Below are 15,281 nucleotides of genomic sequence, written 5' to 3' on the forward strand. Positions count from 1 at the left end.
AACATTCAAAAATTGTTCGTGCTTTCAAAAATTGGTCGAGCTTCCAAATTTGTTCTCCATTTCAATATTTGTTCTCAACATTCAAAAATTGTTCGTGCTTTAAAAAATTGGTCGAGCTTCCAAATTTGTTCTCCATTTCAAAATTTGTTCTCAACATTCAAAAATTGTTCGTGCTTTAAAAAATTGTTTGCATCGTTTCAGAAACTGTTCACCTATTAATGGTTTATTCACAAAACAAAAATCATTTTGTTTCAAAAAAAGTTCCCATTTCCAAAATTTGTTAACAAATACTAAAACTGTTCACATGTTTAAATTTTGTTTGCAAATGCAAAAATGTATGGAAATTTCAAAAAAATGTTCCAAATGTTGTTCACAAATTCAAAGCTGTTCAGGAATTTCAAAATTTTGTTCGCATTTATGAAAATTGGTCACATTTTCATAAAATATGTTCTGAATTTGAAATTTGTTTGTATTTTGCAAAAAGGTTTAGAATTTCATATCTTTTCATTTAAGAATGTTCGAAATTTATAAATTTGTTCATGTTTTCAAAAAAGTTTGGAGGTTCAAATTCCGTATGTTTTTTGTTCAGAATTTCAATTTTTTGTTCTCATTTTTCAAAATTTGTTCCAATTGTTTCAAAGATTGTTTCGTGCTTTCAAAAAAATACTCGCATTTCCAAAAGGAATAGGAATTTAATAAACGAAATATGTATTTGGCAACCCTGTGCCAGATTGCAAAATCGCCACACTTGCAGGATGTCGTCCATTTGGAATCCAACGGACGCAAGACATTCCAGCTATTCAGTTCGTTTCTTCTGTCGCTGGGTGGTGGGCCAAGCCCGATACGATACGCTCGAACCGTCTCGCCCGATACGCTCGAACCGTCTCGCCCGATGCGCACTACTCTGTATCCCCGCTCCCGCTCTCTCTGTCTCCCCGCTCCCGCTCTCTCTGTCTCCGTCCACGGCGAGCGGCGGCGCGCCTTCTCCGGCCGATTCTCGGCGCTGGTTTTCCGTTCCACCGGTGAGTATGTACTCAATCTCCCTCACATCCGGCCCCAGTAGTTCGTGCGCCTCAAATCGACTGGTAACCGCGCGCCCGCTTCTCTGTCGCTCCGCCCCAGATCTCTCTTCGTCGACGGCGAGCGGCGGCGCCTTCTCCGAACGATTCGCGGTGTTAGTATTCTGTTCCACCGGCGAGTATCGACTCAATCACCCTCACATCCGCCCCCATTAGTTTTTGCTCTGTTTCTCGACGCCATCAGTGGCGGGATGTTCGTCGGGATGTTCACATGTTAGAACAGACTAGAAATGCGCCCAATGCGTTCAATTCGTGGTGCAGATGCTATTATTTAGCCCCTGTTTCGCATGCACATCGTTCCAGTGATTAATTTGCCATTTTCGATTTTCGTGGCTAGTTGCTGTAAATTTTGAGCTGATCCCCTGTTACATTGTTCAATTCTTATTTCTAGGGTTTTCTCTATATGCAAAACCATTATGTATACATTCATGATTCGCCATCAATGATGTATCCATTCATGATTCTGATTTCTAGGATTTTCTGTAATTGCTACATGGCTCGATTTCCCTGATTTTTGTTAGCACTATCAGTGGTGTCTCGTTTTCATGATGCATTTTGTGTTTCTAGTCTAGGAGAGCGATATTTTGGCAACTTATGGATGTGCCACCATTTAGTTTAACCGAACTTTAATTGTGAATAGGATTACCATCACTGGTGTGACTAATTTATCAGGAGTCTACTGTAAAATTTATCATGTCACTGATTTTTTAATACTTAGTTCTGTGATGTCCATTATATGTGTTTACGTGTAAGTTGTTGCCATCCCTAATTTGCATAAGTTATCTTGCCCGATACATACATTTTTATCGGTGCATCATAAGCAAACAAAAATTGAGATATTCAATATTTAGTAGAAGAACACATGTTCTTTTTTTGTTTTTCGTCTTTCTCTGTTGTGGATGAGTTATCTTGTTGTATGCTCACAAGTTACCAATGTATCATAAGAATATGTGTGTGACTGTTATTTCAACAGCCTGCATTCTTTATGGTCACTTTTTTCTCTTTGGTATTCTTGTGTGTCAGGTCACAATGCCAAGGAAGCGCAAATTAGATGATGACTTTGAGGAGGCGTACCCCTTAAAGAAGCAGAAGCCTCCCGCAGATCGGAACAGGGCTTCTCCTAGTGCTCTTGTGACTGCCTGTAAGGATATGTCTGATGAGAGGATGTCCGCGATTGATGACATGGATTTCACTAGTTTGCGGAATATCAAGTGTGATAATCTGTTCAATCCGCTTTCTCAATGGCTTGCTGGTCTATACGACCCTGATTCTCGTGAGGTTGTTGTACCTGGTCGCGGGAGGTTACCGGTCAGTGAAGAGTCTGTGCATCGTATAATGGGTGTGCCACGAGGTGATATTGCGGTGGATTTCAAGGTTCCTACAGATGCACAGCTTGAACTTGCGGGAGATCTTTTTGGTGATCTTGGACATGCTCCTAAAACTGTAGATGTATTAAACCTTATCTTGAGCACTAACCAGCATGATGACAATTTCAAGCGCTTGTGGCTTGTGCTTGCTGCCAGCATTGTGATGGCGCCGACGACTTCCAACAAGATCAGCACCAGATGGTATCCTGTGTTGGTAAGCACATCTGGCTATCTTTCTAGTCCATACTATTTATCTCTTTTATTTTTTTTTATTTTTACATGGTAACTTCTTTTGCTTCTCAGTCTGATGATTTATGCACATATGCACTTGATAACTCTCCCAGCTTTTTGTAGTGTGGTAATTTCTGTCCCTTTGTTTTTTTTATGATCTGAAGTGTGGTAATTATGTAGTAGTTCACCTGATAACCTTTTTCTGACAGTGTTGTAATTATACAGCAATGCAGCTGATATCTTTTTATGAAAGTGTGAAAATCATATAGCAATGCACCTGATAACTTTTTCATGAAAGTGTGGTACTCATATAGTAATGCACCTGATAACTTATTTATGCCTTGCAATGAGGTTCTTCTCAATAATGTGGTATTTTGTGTGCTTATGTACTTGGTGATATAATGTTTAACAGTGTTGTAAGTGACTACTTATGTCCCCTGCTAACTTGTGTGCATACATTCCTCTATTGTTTCATGTGTTCTCTTTTTTTTTCACAGCAAAATATTGGCAATGTAAAAAACCTCAACTGGTGCAAATTTATTGCGGATCAGCTTCACAAAGCTCTTTCAAAAAGAAAGCCTACGACAGGCTGCCTCCTATTCTACAATGTTAGTCCCCTTATTCTTGTTTTTTGTTCCCATGATTTTTGGATTGTATATCTTTTTCCGCCAAACAGGTAGATTTGTAATGACCTTTTCTGTTTTTCCAGCTTCTGTATATAGATGCTATTGACTTAACTGGCCTTGGTATCATCTTGCCTAATGGTCCTTTTGCAATTAATGTGTGGACGAATGAGTTGGCATCGAAAGTTCTCCGGATGGATGTCCAGAAGAACAAGCTTTCTTATGGGAAATTACCGGTAATTTCCCATTTATCATTTTTCTTACCTTCTATGTATTGCCATCAGTTTTATAACGATTTTTACTTGTTTTATCATATTTATTTCAGCTTAAGCCCCAATATGGCCAAGACTATTGCTTATTTGGTGGCTTGCAAGGTCTAGATAAATTCATGTGTGTTCATGCACCCCAAAACTGTTCTGAACAGGTTATTTACCCTTTTTTATGTGTTTGATTATTTTTCTTTTTCCATTTCCTGGTAAAAACTGTTATAAATACCTGGTAACTTTTACTGTTTTTAGGATGATAACTTTTTTTTCCTAGTTTGGATTCTCACTTTGGATTAACTTTGTTTCGAACTTATTTTTGTGTGGTATTTTTAGTAATTGTTTGTATGGTGATCAATGTTTCTCACAACCCTATTTATTTTGTTTTTTCATTCTTGTTTTTTCTATCAGAAACTTGCTAAAGCTTCTGCTATTGTGGGCCGCTTTTCGTCTGGCATGGTTGGCCTCATCGGTGGTCTTGTTAATGAGTTCATGTCCTTGGATTGTGAAGACAGCTCATGGATGTCCCGTGTGTTAGAGAGCCAACTCAAGGGTTTATCTTCTGCCGCCGGGAATACTGCTGGGAAGACTGCGAGCACCCGTCTTGCATCCCGTTCACGTGAAGTGAAAGATTCCGGCAAGCAAACTGTTGAAGGTTCAGATTCTGATCATGAGGTTGATGATGGTGGCGGTGATGGTCACTCTGATGAAGATCTAGATTTTCACGTTCATTACCATCATTCTTCAGGTGGACCGAACACCCATGAGGCTTCAGGTAGTGGGGGTAGTGCTGGACCGAGTGCCCATGTTGCTTCAGGTAGTGGCACAACGAATCCAGATGTGGATGCAACTATGTTCGCAACTGCCACAGTGTCTGTAAGGTCAGCTGGAATTGATGGAACTACTACTGCAGGAACTGATCAACCTCTCGAGTCTCAGATTATGCTCACTTCACGTTCTGGTGATGTATCTAGTGATGGATTGCATAACCAGCCATATATGACGGATACTCAAAACGAGGCTGCTGTTGATGCTTCCGTGAAGAGGTGCGGTTCTTCTCTTGTCCGTAACTTGGGTAAGCAATATGTCAGGCGTCGCAAGAAATTACGCCTCCCTTCTCCGCCGATGGCCACTGGTACAACTGTTTCTGACCAGCCGTCTTTGGATGATACACATTGTTCTATCAAGGCAATCGTCATCAAAGAGCTTGCCATTGTATGCCCTGATAAGGGCACTAACTCAGTAATTGCCTATCCTACGCGGAAGAAGCAACATCCCAAAAAGTGAGTTTCTTATCATCTGGTAGTTGAGTTCTTTTTATTTCATTTTTTATATTGCATTTTTGTTCATATTTAGTTGTTGTTACTCTTTTGTGTTATAACTTCTGCCAGCACCTACCTTCTGAAAATTAGAAGTAACTCTGTGTGTAAATTGTTTATTCCTTAATAAGCATGTGTTCTTGTCTAAAATGAATAGTAATAATATCACGGTGATAACTTTAGTTCTTTATCTGAACAGTATGTAGTTTTAACCCTGTTTTGCATGATAATTTTAGTGATTATACGCTGGTAAGCATTTGTTATTTGTCTATGGTAACAATTTTCTCACGTGCAATATATCCTTTTCAAATAATAAATTTTCAGGGGTTCCAATGCTCCACTTATTAGTGTTGCCGACCTTCAGCAATCGCGGTCTACCAGTGTGGGTGTCACGTCTGAGGTTGTACCTAGTAATCTTACCCTATCTCCGGCAGATGTTGACTCGTCTGACACGTCACGCAGGTAATTATGAATGCTATTTTTTCTCACTATATGAAATCTAAATTATTTTTTCTATTTTTTATTTTTCTTTGGTAAATTAGGTGAATGTACACCGATAATTTAACTTTTTTTACGCGTGGCATTGTAAACTGTATGCAAAGTGCTGTTAGTTTTTACAGTCAAATCTGTTATAAGTTTACTTTTATTTTTAGCATGATAAATTTGTTTGGTAACTTTTACAGACAATGTGAATACAATATGGTAACTAAAGTTTTATTAGCTGGTAACTAATGTCAATATAAGCTGGTAACTAATGTTATTTTTGCTGTTGTACAATACAAATATAACCTGATAACTACTGTCAATATAAGCTGTTAACTGATGTCAATATAAGCTGGTAACTAATGTCAATTTAAGCTGGTAACTAATGTTATTTTTGCTCTTGTACAATACAAATATAACCTGGTAACTAATGTCAATATAAGCTGTTAACTAATGTTTTTTTAAGCTGGTAATGTTTTCTTTTCTTGTGTGTAGTCAGAAGACCAAGGTTACTGTGAGAAAGGTTTCAAAGTCTTCTAAAGTTGCAGCTGCAACTATATCTTCTCCTCGTGTTGCTTCCAAGGATGCGAAAGATGATTCCAAAGACTCGCCCGTGGTCAGTTCTCCTCGTGTTGGAGCCGTGGATGAGCTCGCGGAAGTAGCCATTATTACTCAAGTGGTAGAAGAGATTGCCAATGTTGTTATTGGCACTGAAGCTGAAACTTCTGCTGATCAACCTCAAGTAATTGCTCATCCAGTGAGCGCTGCCGTAGCTGAAACTTCTGTTGATCAAGATCAAGGAATTGCTCCTCCAATGAGCGTTGGCGTAGCTGAAGATGTCCAAGCTCTTGTTAAAATACCTTGTGTTGTTCAAGCTCCAGTTGAATCTGCCCAATCCAATGTGGCAGAACCAGTTGAAACTGAAGATGCATTGTTTGTTGAAGCTCAAGTTGGGGATGACCGAGTCGCTGACGCCCAAGAATTCAGCATTAATGAAGATGTAGAAGATGTTGTTGCTGAGAGGCCCTACAGGGATTTCACCCCACCATCTTGCTCTCTTGGCATAGATTTTGGCCCCACACCACCCGGACCAGATATTAATACGACAGTCGTAGTCCCAGCTGCAGTACCAACACCGCCCCCAGCTGTTGTTTCGACAACTCATGTACCAGTAGTTGACCCAACCGTTAACAATGCTCCCCAAGACCGAGCAGCAGCATCCCCAATTGATGAGATGTCGGCAAATGCAGGAGATAATCCTGTTGACTCCAAGCTGGTTTCATGCTCTGAGCCTGTCGACCTTGGTAAGTGAAGGCATATACGTGTCTTCGCTTTATCACAAAAGATTGATGGGATGGATGTCTGCTTTTCGAAGACCCTGTTTATGCTTTTAGTTTGATCCTTGTGTGTATATTTATGTTGTTTTTATCCTTTTTATGGACAACCCCCCCCCTCTCACATGTAATGAGTTGTGCTTTTGCGTGTGTGCTATGAAATGAACTACTTGTTTTCGTTTCACATTCGCTCTCTTTTTTTATGCTCATTTGGATGTATTATATGTGATTATTATTGTTCATTAACCCTGGTAACTTTTACTAACATCTGACTGATAATTACTGTGCTCTCTACTTGTATCTGATAATTATATCGCTCTATCGTACGGTAACTTTTTAACTGATCTGATAACCTTTTTGCGAATGTGGCGCTGGTATTTTTCGTTTTGTTTTAACAAGATACCTACATGTTTTCATTTTTTCGCTAACTAGTTACTTAAACGGTTACATTTTTCTGATCTCTCCTGATAACTTCTGCTAGCACCATGCGGGTAATTTCAACCCTTTTATTTATTTATCCCTGGTAACATTTACTAACATCTGACTTATACTTACCGCGCTCTACTTTTAACTGATAATTATAGTGCTCTACATGAAAGATATTGTACCTTGTTTGCAGCTTTTCATTTTTATCGTATGGTAATTTTCACCATGATAACCTTTGTGAATGTTGTGCTGGTAACATTTTATTATCACACCCTGATAACTTCTGCTACCACCATGCTGATAACTTCAACCCTCTTTTTCTTTTATTGTTACTGGAAATACCCCCCCTTTCCCTACACGCACACAACAGACCATTTTTAATACATTCATGCTGCCCCTTTAACTATCCTGACCCCCTCATTTTCTTCCCTTTTTCTCTCTACAGTAATTATATCATCATTCTTTAATATCTATCACCTTTTTTCTTTAGTTGTTTTTCCACATAATTGACTTCTCAAACTGACCTGATTGCAACTTTTTGAAGATCGTCGAGTTCGAGTTTATGATGCAGATGTTGAAGACGACGATATAATTATGTGGGTTGAAGAAGTCGAACGTGCCACTGCTATAGCAAAAGCAAATAACGCTTCTGTAAAAGGTAGTGATAGGAAGATTTTTTTTAACAAATATTTCTTACTGCCAACCTTGATAACATCATTATGTTTCATGTTGATAATTTACTGTTCTAAACTCTAATAAGTTCTTTTCTTTTTTGTTTCCCCATACTATTTTTTGTCACCAATCCAAACTCGGATAACTCCCTTCACTTTTCTTCTAGACCACCCTGTTGGGGAACGTAGCAGAAATTCAAAATTTTCCTACGTGTCACCAAGATCTATCTATGGAGAAACCAGCTACGAGTAGAAGGAGAGTGCATCTACATACCCTTGTAGATCGCTAAGCGGAAGCGCTCAAGTGAACGGGGTTGATGGAGTCGTACTCGTCGTGATTCAGATCACCGATGATCCTAGTGTCGAACGGACGACACCTCCGCGTTCAACACACGTACAGCTCGACGATGTCTCCCACGCCTTGATCCAGCAAGGAGAGAGGGAGAGGTTGAGGAAGACTCCATCCAGCAGCAGCACAACGGCGTGGTGATGATGGAGGAGCGTGGCAACCCTGCAGGGCTTCGCCAAGCACCTACGGGAGAGGAGGAGGTGTCACGGGAGGGAGGGAGGCACCAAGGGCTCAGGTATGGAAGCCCTCCCTCCCCTCCACTATATATAGGGGCAGGGGAGAGGGGGGAGGCGCAGCCTTGCCCCTTCCTCCAAGGAAGGGGTGCGGCTAAGAGGGGGGGAGGAGTCCATCCTCCCCAAGGCACCTCGGAGGTGCCTTCCCCCTTTAGGACTCTCCCCTTTTTCCTATATCTTGGCGCATGGGCCTCTAGGGGCTGGTGCCCTTGGCCCATGTAGGCCAAGGCGCACCCCCTACAGCCCATGTGGCCCCCCGGGGCAGGTGGCCCCACCCGGTGGGCCCCCGGGACCCTTCCGGTGGTCCCGGTACAATACCGATGACCCCGAAACTTGTCCCGATGGCCGAAACAGGACTTCCTATATATAAATCTTTACCTCCGGACCATTCCGGAACTCCTCATGACGTCCGGGATCTCATCCGGGACTCCGAACAACATTCGGTAACCACATACAAGCTTCCTTTATAACCCTAGCATCATCGAACCTTAAGTGTGTAGACCCTACGGGTTCGGGAGACATGCAGACATGACCGAGACGTTCTCCGGTCAATAACCAACAGCGGGATCTGGATACCCATGTTGGCTCCCACATGTTCCACGATGATCTCATCGGATGAACCACGATGTCAAGGACTCAATCAATCTCGTATACAATTCCCTTTGTCTAGCGGTATGGTACTTGCCCGAGATTCGATCGTCGGTATACCGATACCTTGTTCAATCTCGTTACCGGCAAGTCCCTTTACTCGTTCCGTAACACATCATCCCGTGATCAACCCCTTGGTCACATTGTGCACATTATGATGATGTCCTACCGAGTGGGCCCAGAGATACCTCTCCGTTTACACGGAGTGACAAATCCCAATCTCGATTCGTGCCAACCCAACAGACACTTTCAGAGATACCCGTAGTGTACCTTTATAGCCACCCAGTTACGTTGTGACGTTTGGCACACCCAAAGCACTCCTACGGTATCCGGGAGTTGCACAATCTCATGGTCTAAGGAAATGATACTTGACATTAGAAAAGCTTTAGCATACGAACTACATGATCTTGTGCTAGGCTTAGGATTGGGTCTTGTCCATCACATCATTCTCCTAATGATGTGATCCCGTTATCAACGACATCCAATGTCCATGGTTAGGAAACCGTAACCATCTATTGATTAACGAGCTAGTCAACTAGAGGCTTACTAGGGACATGGTGTTGTCTATGTATCCACACATGTATCTGAGTTTCCTATCAATACAATTCTAGCATGGATAATAAACGATTATCATGAACAAGGAAATATAATAATAATCAATTTATTATTGCCTCTAGGGCATATTTCCAACAGTCTCCCACTTGCACTAGAGTCAATAATCTAGTTCACATCGATATGTGATTAACACTCAAGGTCACATCCCCATGTGACTAACACCCAAAGAGTTTACTAGAGTCAATAATCTAGTTCACATTTACCATGTGATTAACACTCGATGAGTTTTGGGTTTGATCATGTTATGCTTGTGAGAGAGGTTATAGTCAACGGGTCTGAACCTTTCAGCTCCGTGTGTGCTTTACAAATCTCTATGTCATCTCCTAGATGCAGCTACCACGTTCTATTTGGAGCTATTCCAAATAACTGTTCTACTTGGAGCTATTCTAAATTGTTGCTCCATTATACGTATCCGGTATCTCTTCTCAGAGCTATCCGGATAGGTGTTAAGCTTGCATCGACATAACCCTTTACGACGAACTCTTTTACCACCTCCATAATTAAGAAAATTCCTTAGTCCACTAGTTACTAAGGATAACTTTGACCGCTGTCCTGTGATCCATTCTTGGATCACTCTTGTACCCCTTGACTGACTCATGGTAAAGCACACTTCAGGTGCGGTACACAGCATAGCATACTGTAGAGCCTATGTCTTAAGCATAGGGGACGACCTTCGTTCCTTTCTCTCTATTCTGCCATGGTCGAGCTTCAAGTCTTAACTTCATACCTTACAACTCAGGCAAGAACTCCTTCTTTGACTGATCCATCTTGAACACCTTCAAGATCACGTCAAGGCATGTGCTCATTTGAAAGTACTATTAAGCGTTTTTGATCTATCCTTATAGATCTTGATGCTCAATGTTCAAGTAGCTTAATCCAGGTTTTCCATTGAAAACACTTTCCAAATAACCCTATATGCTTTCCAGAAATTCTACGTCATTTCTGATCATTAATATGTCAACAACATATACTCATCAGAAATTCTATAGTGCTCCCACTCACTTCTTTGGAAATACAAGTTTCTCATAAACTTTGTATACACCCAAAATCTTTGATCATCATCAAAGCATACATTCCAACTCCGAGATGCTCACTCCAGTCCTCAGAAGGATTGCTGGAGCTTTTGCATACTTATTAGCATATTTCAGGATAGACAAAACCTTCCGGTTGTATCACATACAACCTTTCCTCAAAAATCGTCGAGGAAACAATGTTTTGACATCCTATCTGCAAGATTTCATAAATAATGCAGTAATTGCTAATATAATTCCAACAGACTCTTAGCATCGCTACGAGTGAGAAAGTCTCATCGTAGTCAACTCCTTGAACTTGTCGAAAAACATCTTAACGACAAGTCGAGCTTTCTCAATGGTGACACTTACCATCATTGTCTGTCTTCCTTTCAAAATCCATATGTACCTAACAGCCTTACGACCATCAAGTAGTTCTTCCAAAGTCTACACTTTGTTTTCATACATGGATCCTCTCTCGGGTTTTATGGCCTTGAGCCATTTATCGGAATCCGGGCCCACCATCGCTTCTCCATAACTCGTAGGTTCATTGTTGTCTAGCAACATGACTTCTAAGACAGGATTACGTACCATTCTGAAGTAGTATGCATCCTTGTCGTCCTACGAGGTTTGGGAGTGACTTGATCCGAAGTCTCATGATCAATATCATAAGCTTCCACTTCAATTGGTGTAGGTGCCACAGGAACAACTCTTTGTGCCCTGCTATACACTAATTGAAGTGACGGTTCAATAACCTAATCAAGTCTCCACCATCCTCCCACTCAATTCTTTCAAGAGAAACTTTTCCTCGAGAAAGGATCCGATTCTAGAAACAATCCCTTATTGCTTTCGAATCTGAGACAGGAGGTATACCCAACTGTTTTGGGTGTCCTATGAAGATGCATTTATCCGCTTTGGGTTCGAGCTTATCAGCCTGAAACCTTTCCACATAAGCATCACAGGCCCAAACTTCTAAGAAATGACAGCTTAGGTTTCTCTAAACCATAATTCATACGGTGTCATCTCAACGGAATTATGTGGTGCCCTATTTAAAGTGAATGTGGTTGTCTCTAATGCCTAACCCATAAACTATCGTGGTAATTCGATAAGAGACATCATGGTATGCATCATATCCAATAGGGTGCAGTTATGATGTTCGGACACACCATCACACTATGGTGTTCCAGGCTGTATTAGTTGTGAAACAATTTCCACAATGTCTTAATTCTGTGCCAAACTCGTAATTCAGATATTCATCTCTATGATCATATCATAGATATTTTATCCTCTTGTCACGACGATCTTTCAACTTCACCCTGAAATTACTTGAACCTTTCAATAATTCAGACTCATGATTCATCAAGTAAATGTACTCAACATCCACTCAAATTATCTGTGAAGTAAGAACATAACAATATCCACTACATGCCTCAGCACTCATTGGACTGTACACATCAAAATGTATTACTTCCAACAAGTTGCTATCTTGTTCCATCTTACTGAAAACGAGGCTTTTTAGTCATCTTGCCCGTGTGGTATGATTTGCATGTCCCAAGTGATTCAAAATCAAGTGAGTCAAAACGGTCCATTTGCATGGAGTTTCTTCATGCATATACACCAATAGACATGGTTCGCATGTCTCAAACTTTTCAAAAACGAGTGAGCCCAAAGATCCATCAATATGGAGCTTCTTCATGCGTTTTATACCGATATGACTTACGTGGCAGTGCCACAAGTAGGTGGTACTATCATTACTATCTTTTGGCATGAACATGTGTATCACTACGATCGAGATTTAATAAACCATTCATTTTAGGTGTAAGACCATTGAAGGTATTATTCAAATAAACAGAGTAACCATTATTCTCCTTAAATGAATAACCGTATTGCGATAGACGTAATCCAATCATGTCTATGCTCAACGCAAACACCAAATAACAATTATTTAGGTTTAACACCAATCTCTTTGGTAGAGGGAGCGTGCGATGTTTGATCATGTCAAGCTTGGAAAAACTTCCAACACATATCGTCAGCTCACCTTTAGCTAGTCTCCGTTTATTCCGTAGCCTTTTGTTTCGAGTTACTAACACTTAGCAACCGAACCGGTATCTAATACCCTGGTGCTACTAGGAGTACTAGCAAAGTACACATTAACACAATGTATATCCAATATACTTCTATCGACCTTGCCAGCCTTCTTATCTACCAAGTATCTAGGGTAATTCTGCTCTAGTGGTTGTTCCCCTTATTACAGAAGCACTTAGTCTCGGGTTTGGGTTTTACCTTGGGTTTCTTCACTAGAGCAGCAGCTGATTTGCCGTTTCATGAAGTATCCCTTCTTGCCCTTGCCCTTCTTGAAACTAGTGGTTTCACCAACCATCAACAATTGATGCTCCTTCTTGATTTCTACTTTCGCGGTGTCAAACATCGCGAGTATCTCAAGGATCATCATATATGTCCCTGATATATTATAGTTCATCATGAAGCTCTAGCAGCTTGGTGGTAATGACTTCGGAGAACCATCACTGTCTTATCTGGAAGATCAACTCCCACTCGATTCAAGCGATTGTTGTACTCAGACAATCTGAGCACAAGCACAACAATTGAGCTTTTCTCCTTAGTTTGCAGGTTAAGAAAGTCATCGGAGGTCTTATACCTCTTGACATGGGCACGAGCCTGAAATCCCAATTTCAGCCCTCAAAACATCTCATATGTTTCGCGACGTTTCAAAAACGTCTTTGGTGCCTCAACTCTAAACCGTTTAACTGAACTATCACGTAGTTATCAAAACGTGTATGTCAGATGTTCGCAACAACCACAGACAACGTTCGAGGTTCAGCACACTGAGCGGTGCATTAAGGACATAAGCCTTCTATGAAGCAATGAGGACAATCCTCAGTTTACGGACCTAGTCCGCATAATTGCTACTATCAACTTTCAACTAATTTTCTCTAGGAACATATCTAAACAGTAGAACTATAGCGTGAGCTACGACATAATTTGCAAAATCCTTTTGGCTATGTTCAGGATAATTAAGTTCATCTTATGAACTCCCACTCAGATAGACATCCCTCTAGTCATCTAAGTGATTACATGATCCGAGTCAAACTAGGCCGTGTCCGATCATCACGTGAGACGGACTAGTCATCATCGGTGAACATCTTCATGTTGATCGTATCTTCTATACGACTCATGCTCGACCTTTTGGTCTCCGTGTTCCGAGGCCATGTCTGTACATGCTAGGCTCGTCAAGTTAACCCTAAGTGTTTCGCGTGTGTAAATCTGTCTTACACCCGTTGTATGTGAACGTTAGAATCTAACACCCGATCATCACGTGGTGCTTCGAAACACGAACTGTCGCAACGGTGCACAGTTAGGGGAGAACACTTCTTGAAATTGTTGTAAGGGATCATCTTATTTACTACCATCGTTCTAAGCAAATAAGATGTATAAACATGATAAACATCACATGCAATCAAATAGTGACATGATATGGCCATCATCACTTTGCTCCTTTTGATCTCCATCTTCGGGGCTCCATGATCATCATCGTCACCAGCATGACACCATGATCTCCATCATCATGATCTCCATCATCGTGTCTTCATGAAGTTGCCTCGCCAACTATTACTTCTACTACTATGGCTAACGGTTAGCAATAAAGTAAAGTAATTACATGACGTTTAAGTTGACACGCAGGTCACAAATAAATAAAGACAACTCCTATGGCTCCTGCCGGTTGTCATACTCATCGACATGCAAGTCGTGATTCCTATTACAAGAACATGATCAATCTCATACATCACATATATCATTCATCACATCCTTTTTGGCCATATCACATCACATAGCATACCCTGCAAAAACAAGTTAGACGTCCTCTAATTGTTGTTTGCATGTTTTACGTGGCTGCTATGGGTTTCTAGCAAGAACGTTTCTTACCTACGCATGAACCACAACCTGATATGCCAATTGCTATTTACCCTTCATAAGGACCCTTTTCATCGAATCCGATCCGACTAAAGTGGGAGAGACAGACACCCGCCAGCCACCTTATGCAACTAGTGCATGTTTGTCGGTGGAACCGGTCTCACGTAAGCGTACGTGTAAGGTTGGTCCGGGCCGCTTCATCCCACGATGCCGCCGAATCAAGATAAGACTAGTAACGGCAAGCATATTGAACAATATCGACGCCCACAACTACTTTGTGTTCTACTCGTGCATAGAATCTACGCAATAGACCTAGCTCATGATGCCACTGTTGGGGAACGTAGCAGAAATTCAAAATTTTCCTACGTGTCACCAAGATCTATCTATGGAGAAACCAGCTACGAGTAGAAGGAGAGTGCATCTACATACCCTTGTAGATCGCTAAGCGGAAGCGTTCAAGTGAACGGGGTTGATGGAGTCGTACTCGTCGTGATTCAGATCACCGATGATCCTAGTGCCGAACGGACGGCACCTCCGCGTTCAACACACGTACAGCTCGACGATGTCTCCCACGCCTTGATCCAGCAAGGAGAGAGGGAGAGGTTGAGGAAGACTCCATCCAGCAGCAGCACAACGGCGTGGTGATGATGGAGGAGCGTGGCAATCCTGCAGGGCTTCGCCAAGCACCTACGGGAGAGGA

The sequence above is a fragment of the Triticum dicoccoides genome, chromosome 6B, assembly GCF_002162155.2.
Source record: "Triticum dicoccoides isolate Atlit2015 ecotype Zavitan chromosome 6B, WEW_v2.0, whole genome shotgun sequence".
NCBI classification, from domain to species: domain Eukaryota; kingdom Viridiplantae; phylum Streptophyta; class Magnoliopsida; order Poales; family Poaceae; genus Triticum; species Triticum dicoccoides.